Consider the following 8,558-nt stretch of genomic DNA (forward strand, 5'->3'; position numbering starts at 1 on the left):
GTCCAATTTGATTCTGAAGACACAGAAGTGTTGAAAATTTAGTCTGTTTACACATCAATCAGTGGGCTCCAGTCCCTTTTTTTTAACTTGTGGCTTTTACCTTTCACCAGTAAAACCACTGAGAAACCAGCTAAGTTTCAAAATAAAAGACCCCGTGCAGACTCACAACCACAGCCTGCTTATCCATGGTAGAAGCACAAAAATCAAGGGGAAAGGACCAAAACAACAAAATCTGAGCGGGTCAATGCTTGATCACTCCGCTGCTGAAGTGCTTCTAAAACACTGCTGGTGGGGCATGAAGCCGGGTGGAGGACAGATCAAAACTGTGGCGCAGACATGCTGTGCCCAGTCTTGGTTCAGTCTCTGTTTGTTGTAAGAGCAGCTGAGAACAGAAACGATGTCTAAATTTTGCTTAAAGTTTAACTTAGTAGATTTTATACTTTTTATGGCACTTGGTAACTATATTTTCAACCAGTTCTACAGGATCTGTTGGAAAGATGAGATGTCTTAGCAAATCCACTTAAAAAGGGAATTCATTTACATACATTATAGCTAATGCAGGTTAACAAACAAGGAGCCAGCATGGTAATGGCAGCTTGTCTACTTCCACCTAATAAGAATACGCTTCAACAAAGGAGCTAATATTACAGCCCATAATACCCAAATGCACTAGAGTGGAACCACCATCAGAGACAAAGCAGCTCAGATTCAATTGAGTAGGATAGTGAACTGAGCTGCTAAGTATCTGAAATTATGGGGCTTCTTTATTAGCTCCCCCCCTCCCGCTATTACGCTATTTAGGTGTGTTCATTTCAGGGGAGATGATGATCGGGCTGCTTCATCTGTGCAGTAATGCCTCGCTCTGCAGCAGCAGCAGCGGGGATGTGGGAGTCACAGCAGATCAGCAACCCGCTCTCCACTGCACAGGAGAGGAGACTTCAATGGATTTTCTCTCCTGGCGCTGGTTGAACCCAATTACACTTGAAGCAATAAATCCTTAGCAATGCAATTTCCCCTCTAGACAAGATCTGCCGGGCTTCCCCCCTCGCGCCGCCTGCTTCTCTGTCTTTCCTGTGCAACACACACCAGCAGTCTGTCTCTCCCTCATTCACTCTACTTATTTCTTCCTCTCGCTTCAATCAACCCCTCTTTGTCTTTTCTTTTCTGTCTCTTAGTTTATACATCTTTCACTTTCTTGTGCTCTCCCGTCTCACACTCCTTCGTCTTCAATTTCTCTCGCCCTTTATCCACCCCTCTAATGCTCCCTCACTCTCTTATTACACCACTCTCCCGGCGACCTTCATTTCTCCCCGCTCCCCTCTCCCCCTGCATGTCTTTCTTCCTTTTCCTCTCCTTGCCAAGTCACCTTTCTTTCTCCCACCATCATCTCATCCAACATCCTCATACGCCAGAATAGGTTGACTCTCAATTAGACATTACCGGTGCAGAGTACTGGCATTGACAGGCTTAGTGGACCTGATGTACACATTACATAACTCATGTGATGTTATGGTGTAAAATGGTTGCAGTTTGGTTACACTTAGGCAAAAGAACTTCTTAGCTAGGTTTAGGCACAAAAATTACTTGGTTAGGTTAAGGCAATAAAAACTACCTGGCTAGGTTTAAGCACAAAAGCTGCTTGGTCAGGTCTCAGCAATAAAACTGCTTGGCAGGTGTTGGCACAAAACCTTCTCGTTTAGGTTTAGGCTTTAAAATGACTTGATTAGGTTCAGACAATAAAACTACTTGGTTAGGTTTTGGCGTAAAAACTACTTGGTTAGGTTTACGTAATAAAAATACTTTGTTAGGTTGATTGGTTTGGTTTAGGCACAAAAACTATTTTGGTGAGATGTAGGCACAAAAAGTACTTGGTTAGAAAAACTGCTCGATGAGATCTAGGCAATAAAACTAATTGGTTAGGTTTGGGCAGAAAAACTACTTGAAAAGTATCCAAAATGTGGATCTCTCTCTTTATACCTCTCCTGTCATGTCTACTACGTCCACTGGGGATCATCGCTGAACAATAAACAGATATCAGTTGAAATAAGCTGCTTGCACTTACAAGTTGTTGTTTTTTTTGGGGAGGATGGGCTGTCTCATCATACTGTACCCCTCTTGTTGTCTACTGCATGTCCCCAAACACTCCGTCTCTTCTGTTACACCCCATCATTTGTCCTTGTCTGACTAGCTTACATACATACATCTCTCTTCATCCATCCTTCCCACATCCCTCCCTCTCCACCCTGCATGTCTTTTTTTCTTTTCCTCCTATAGCTGTGTCACCTTCCTTTCTCCCACCGTCACCTCATCATGCCGTACCCCCCCTTTGTTTTTCACTACGTCTCCTCCCCAGCACTCCTTCTGTTCTGTCACACATTTGTCTTTGTCTCGCTAGCTTACATACACACATCCCTCTTCATCTACCCTTCCCACATTTCTCACTCTCCCTGCCCCCTCTCCATGCTGGTGTTTCCCACTTGGTCAGATTATTACAGAGAACATGTGGGATGTTTCTACCCACTGTGATGATGTAGTGTGCACTGCAGAGTCCATCACACATGAAGGGCATGTCAGGTTCCTGTGGTCATTGCAAGGACGCTCGCTAATAAACGAACTCATTTATTTAAATACAATTTGTCCACCTACAGATGAATACACTACATTTATTAAATACTAACGACCTGATGATGTATGTCTCATGGGATTATCTTCTGTATGTATTGGTTGTTGTATTAGGAATTATGCTATTAGTGGGAGTATTATGGTAAAAGCAGCATTAGCATAAATCAGCCTAATTCTCTCAGCTGCAGAAGCTACATTTACATGTATGAGTCACTGCACGTTATACATGCAGAGTGAACTGTACATGTGTAAGGTTAAGTAGGCATTACATAACTGGAAGAGTGCACTCAGTAGAGTGGAGATCTTTGCCAGGCAACTGATGGTGAAGCACCTACTGCAATGCCCTGCCAGACGCAAACAGCTGAGATTCTATATTTGTATGTTCAGTTGTGCAAAAGTGGCAAACATCAATGCTGACATTGTTCCTACTAAGTGGCAGATAATAGGACTGTAATTGTAAGGAGACTTTAATTAATCGAAGTGGGGGCTAGTGGTAGTCACAATTATTTCATATAAAACTCTGCTGTAGTTTAATGTGACTGAAATATTAAATGGAATGATAATATCTCACCAAGGAGAAGCAGAAACACTGCAACACATCAGAAATTATGCACAGTAGAAAAATCTCTGCAATGACTCCATCTGTATGTGAAGACATACATACGGAGACACATTTTCAAGAAGCATGCTGGTGGTCTCAGGCACCTCGTATGTATGTCCGTGGAAAAGTGCAAAGGTTCATATCCTGCGGTGTGATTCTGTCTAACAGAGTTAAGACTGTTGTTATTGTGTCTGTGTGACATGTCAGTGAAGCCGTGGGTGTTTTACTTCAAAGGAGGTGCAGTAGTTTCCTTTGTGCTGTGGCTGCTGCTGCCCTGAGGCAGGAGCTTTGTTGTATCTTACTGCTTATTCTCTTCAAATGCAAACAGATACCTGGAATTGTTTTGTTTTTTTTTGATACTGTGGCAAAATGAACAATAGCACTGAGAGAAATAAAATACTTCTAAGAAAGAGCAGCATTATTAGTTTGGTTGAGGTGGAATTGAAGGTTAATGCTTTTCTGTGAATACTCTGCACGCCTCAGTGACGTATCCTCTTTATGTTCATTTACAATATGTTTTGACCCGATCATCTATGTATGCACCTGATCAGTGATGTATTCAGTGGTGCCTAAATTTACTCAAATGACTGTAATGCTTAATGGCTGCTACAGTATCACTGAAGCAGTATCTCTAGTTGACACAACTGACACATGATAAAGTGCTGTTTGATAATGATGTTAAGTGGGGAGATTTAAAATAACACTTGTCAAAAATAACATATAATACCTCAAATTACAAAACATTATGCCAATAACATTTGACTAAATAACCTAATAACCACAGCAAGGTTAGAACAATTGGATATTTGCTGCTCATACTGAGCTGCATGAATACTACTAACTCTGAAACACACATATATCTCCACATTTGCATATAGATAAAAAATAATTAGACATTATGCTACAACTTGTGTTGTGGCTTCCTGATTACATAGCTGATTGCTTTCGATGATACAGTGCTGCCTTGGATGGATTACTGCAGTGGCTTTCAAACTTTTTGTGCCCAAGGAACCCCAGACGGCAAACAATAATCTCAAGGCACAACTTTATTCATATACATGCAAAATAGTCTCCATAACCAACCTAATCAACGGAGGCAATCGCAAAAACGGAAGTACTAGGGAATCAGTGACAGCGTTCCCAGAGTGCAGGTGGGAAAAATAAGGTGTCAATCACTCAGGGCCTTGTGTCACACTCTGGCAACTTGCCTACTCAGCACAGGCCCAAGGGCCCAAAGGTTCAAGGCCCCCCTGGGCTTCACCTCCAAAATGTTTCTCAAAGATACACAAATCGACCACAAAGAGAGACCTAACAAACACAAGGAGACACAAAAATGTCCACAGAATATGTAAAAGATGCCATAGAGGTGCAAAACAACTATGAAGAGGAGCAGAACAACAGCAAAGAGACACAAAATAACCACAAAAGCCACAAACGACCACAAGGAGATACAAAAACAAGACCAAAGAGACACAAAATAAAATAACACACAATGACCATAAAGATGCAAAATGACATCAGGGAGAAGCAATTGTACCAAAACTTTGACAATGAGAAACAAACCAGCCAGAAAGAGAAACAAAAAGGCAAACACAAAAGCACCTCAAGAAGACACAGAACACAGGATGCAGAACAAAGAGACACTAATTCACTGCAGAGAAATAAAGCTAATAAAGAAAAGCTAAAAAAAAAGGCAAAAGAGGCAAAACAACCACAAAATCTGTGTTCTTGCTCCTAGAGAGATGGCTGGATCTTTCACATGTTTGTGTCCATTGTCTTTTAAACTGTCCATGAGCACTATAGATGTTTCCTAGCAACCAATTTACAGTTTACTTTGTTTTGTCACAAAGAACAAATTCACTTTATGCACAATGCTTAGTAATGTGTTTATGAGTCACTGGTGCAACCCAGTCCTGATGAACATTAATACATCCTACAACCTCAAAGTCAACTGTCCTTATTGTAAAGGTCACCTTAGGGTGCATGCACAAATACCCCAGAGTCCAGAGATGGTTTTCCTCAGATACCTCAAACTGTGACCCACATATGATTAAATCCATGTCGGATACTCTATGATCTCACTATTGTAAGAGACCAAATCTGGAGCACATCTCATCTCCAGACTGGGAGACATTTTGACACCATGATATGGAGAATATGGAGTTAAGATATGACTGATGCTGTATTTTGAATGCCACATACATTTCCATGACAAAGAGTGATGATATTCTACAGATTTGGTCATACTCTAGCTAAATATTCCACATATATCAATATCTGACATGAGGCTACATTTGGATATTTTATTTCATGACATTAAGTGTACATTAGGTGTAATTGGACACTGAGAAAATGCTGGCTTAGTATTTGATTTGGTATAAAGCATGTCAAATCTCCACATAGGCTCCAGATATGATCCAGCTTCTTGCAAGAATTTTAAAAAGATAGCTCTGGATTCTGAGGCATTATGACCAGTTTGTATTAAAACTTGTGTGCTTCTATAAATGCACTTGACTATATCACAGATTCATTTGCATTGATTTATTAGCAAATACAAAAACAAATTATCAGCTCAAAAAAAAATTAGATCCAAATATCTGGAAGTTTAATAAAAATCTTGACCTCCAAAAACAACAGCCACAGTTTACAGCAGTTGTGCCGCCTGCGTGCTGATTAGACAGATGCCATTGGCTCTTTTCCTCCATATTTTCTTGAGGGTCAGAGCTGTCAGCTGTGGGTCAGGTCCCAGTGTGACATTTCTAAAGGGGCCAGGAAGCAGACATTGATATAACCGATCTGACATTCCGATATATTAGTCATTTTGTTACAAGTCTGAGTGTATTTGTTGATTGTCAGTCGGTTTAATTAAGAAAGCATCTGGCATTTGAATGCAAGCTGAAGATCCCAAAAATGTCACTGATTGGATGATACAGTAGATATGTTTTATACACAATCCTCTCGCATGGTGAGAGTGAGTCATGGTTTAGGGGCGATGCTACTGTAAGTGTAAATGTTACTATGAGCAGTCTTAAGCTGGAGCTACATAATCAGGTCACAACCTCAGCCCCCTAGCTGTGTGTACAACCCTGACCTCAACATGTGTCATATTGACTTTGAACACATGCTGCGTGCAAGATACCATTATTTGCCCAGCATACTGTAGTTTACTGTCATATACTGTAGATGAATGTTGTGTAATAACTGCATTTACCTGCAGAGCTTAGAATAAGCATGTTTTTTTTTTCAAAGTACAATTATTACATTGAATCTTTATATCTAACAAAGTACAAATCTATTGAAAAGTTAAAGTTTTTTTTTTACAGGCCCTGAAAACATATTTTCTCAATGAGGAATGGTGTTTTACATAAATGCAACCCTTTTTGCCAAAGTTAGAAGAGTTTTGATTATTTCATGATAGATTTCTATTTATTTTATGTTTTGTCTCAGGCTTTCTCACTGGTTTGAAGTGGGCAGGGCTGAACTGGAAAAGGTCTGATGTGTGTTAGGGTTTGGCAACGCTGATGACAGTCGTGGGGTTGATTGTTCATGTTTCCAGGCCACTATCAATCGGATCTGATCAAAATGCAACCAACAACATGACACTGATGTTTTACATTGATATGCCAAACTTGTCAGCAAACTGTTGTTGCCTGTTTCAACAAGTTTTCACTCCAACCTGGACAAATATAGCAGCTTGGTCAGTGGCCCTGTGTTTCACACTATAAGGCTATAGGTAGTCCTCCAGCATCAGTTTTGCACATGCAGGGCTCTGCAGTCATGTTAGCAATAATATGTAACATGCAGGTAGACTTTCAAAATAAAGGTACAAAAACTACCTGGTTAGGTTTAAGAAAAGATCATAGTTTGCATCGTGTTAGTTAAATACATTAATGTATGTAACATAGCCAACGTTATGCAGGTTAACATATATTACATACATGTAACTTACATACATTATGTAAATTAATGTTGTAATGTTATCTCACCTGAGGTGTTTTTTCCAGCGACTCCTGGTACTTTTTCAGCCTTGCAAAAACAGTGCAAGAAAGAGCCAACATTGGCATTGTAGTTTCAGCTGCTAATGTGAGTTTTTGGTGGGAAAAGGTCATGACATCACTCATGAGAAACAGTGCCTCCCTTGACTTATAAAATTATTTTTCAATTTAACCAACAACACGTTGGTGACACAATTCAGACAAGATCAAAAAATAATTTGTCTCTTGCTATTGACCACAGTACCTGGTCCAACGTCTATTGATCTATTTTCTATTGGTTTTTGGACACAAACTAGATTTATATTTTGTATGTATTTTTGGATACTTGCATAGCAATATAGCACATTTCAACTGAATATATAATTATATTCTCAAGTATTGCAGAAATACGATTGAGTAATTAAAAATGTACTTGAATGTAAGAATGTAAAAAGTAGAAGCTACAAAAACATAAAAAGTAACATGTAAATTAATTTTAAATTAGCTCAGGCATTATTACCTTGTGGAAAATACATTTAATACATTTATATCATGTAACATTTCTAGATTAAAGTCTCTAAAAATGCTGGACATATGTTATGCATTCTCTAGAGTTGTGTACATTATCCCAAATGATTCCAGCAATGTTCAAATGCAAAGAAATTCATAAATTATTCAAGGTAATGGTGCGTTTCCTGTTAGCTGTTGCTCGCTAGCTGCTAGTCGTTATAACTTCCAGGAAAACATGAGACACACTGGATGTGTCAGAGAGTGTGGAAGGAAGTCGGGCCGTCACTAAATGTAATGTGAATTAAACTTTAATATCACCTCGTCCAAGAACATTATTTCTGCTCGAGTCATGTCAGATAGATTTTCATCAGCTATGGTGGGAACAGTGAAGATTACAACTCCCATGACTCCACGCCACTTTGTGACATCATCAAAATACATCTTTTGTTGTTGTTTTAATGTGAGAGAGACCCCCAGCAGCAGCAAATATATTAATATACAACTTGAGCTATATTGTCACGCTCTACACTCTGAGCACTGTAACATAGTTACATATATACTTACTCAGATCAGACATTTAATTCTTTATATATATTGGTACAATACTACACTTTGGTTATGGAAAAGTGTACTTTTCTTTCCAATGTTATGGAGAAATTCAATGTTTTTTTATGGGGGCTTCAAAAAGACTATGGTTATGTCTCTAAACAATAAAACTTTACCAACTCATAATTATGTATATATACAGTGTGTGTTGGTGTAATCAGTGAGCTTGACATCAAAGCAAAACATAATCAAAACCAAACAGTTTCCTTAATTCATTTACATTCTGCATTTCACGCAGCCACTCA

Source organism: Lutjanus erythropterus, chromosome 15 (genome assembly GCF_056507025.1).
Source record: "Lutjanus erythropterus isolate fLutEry1 chromosome 15, fLutEry1.hap2, whole genome shotgun sequence".
Taxonomy (NCBI): domain Eukaryota; kingdom Metazoa; phylum Chordata; class Actinopteri; order Lutjaniformes; family Lutjanidae; genus Lutjanus; species Lutjanus erythropterus.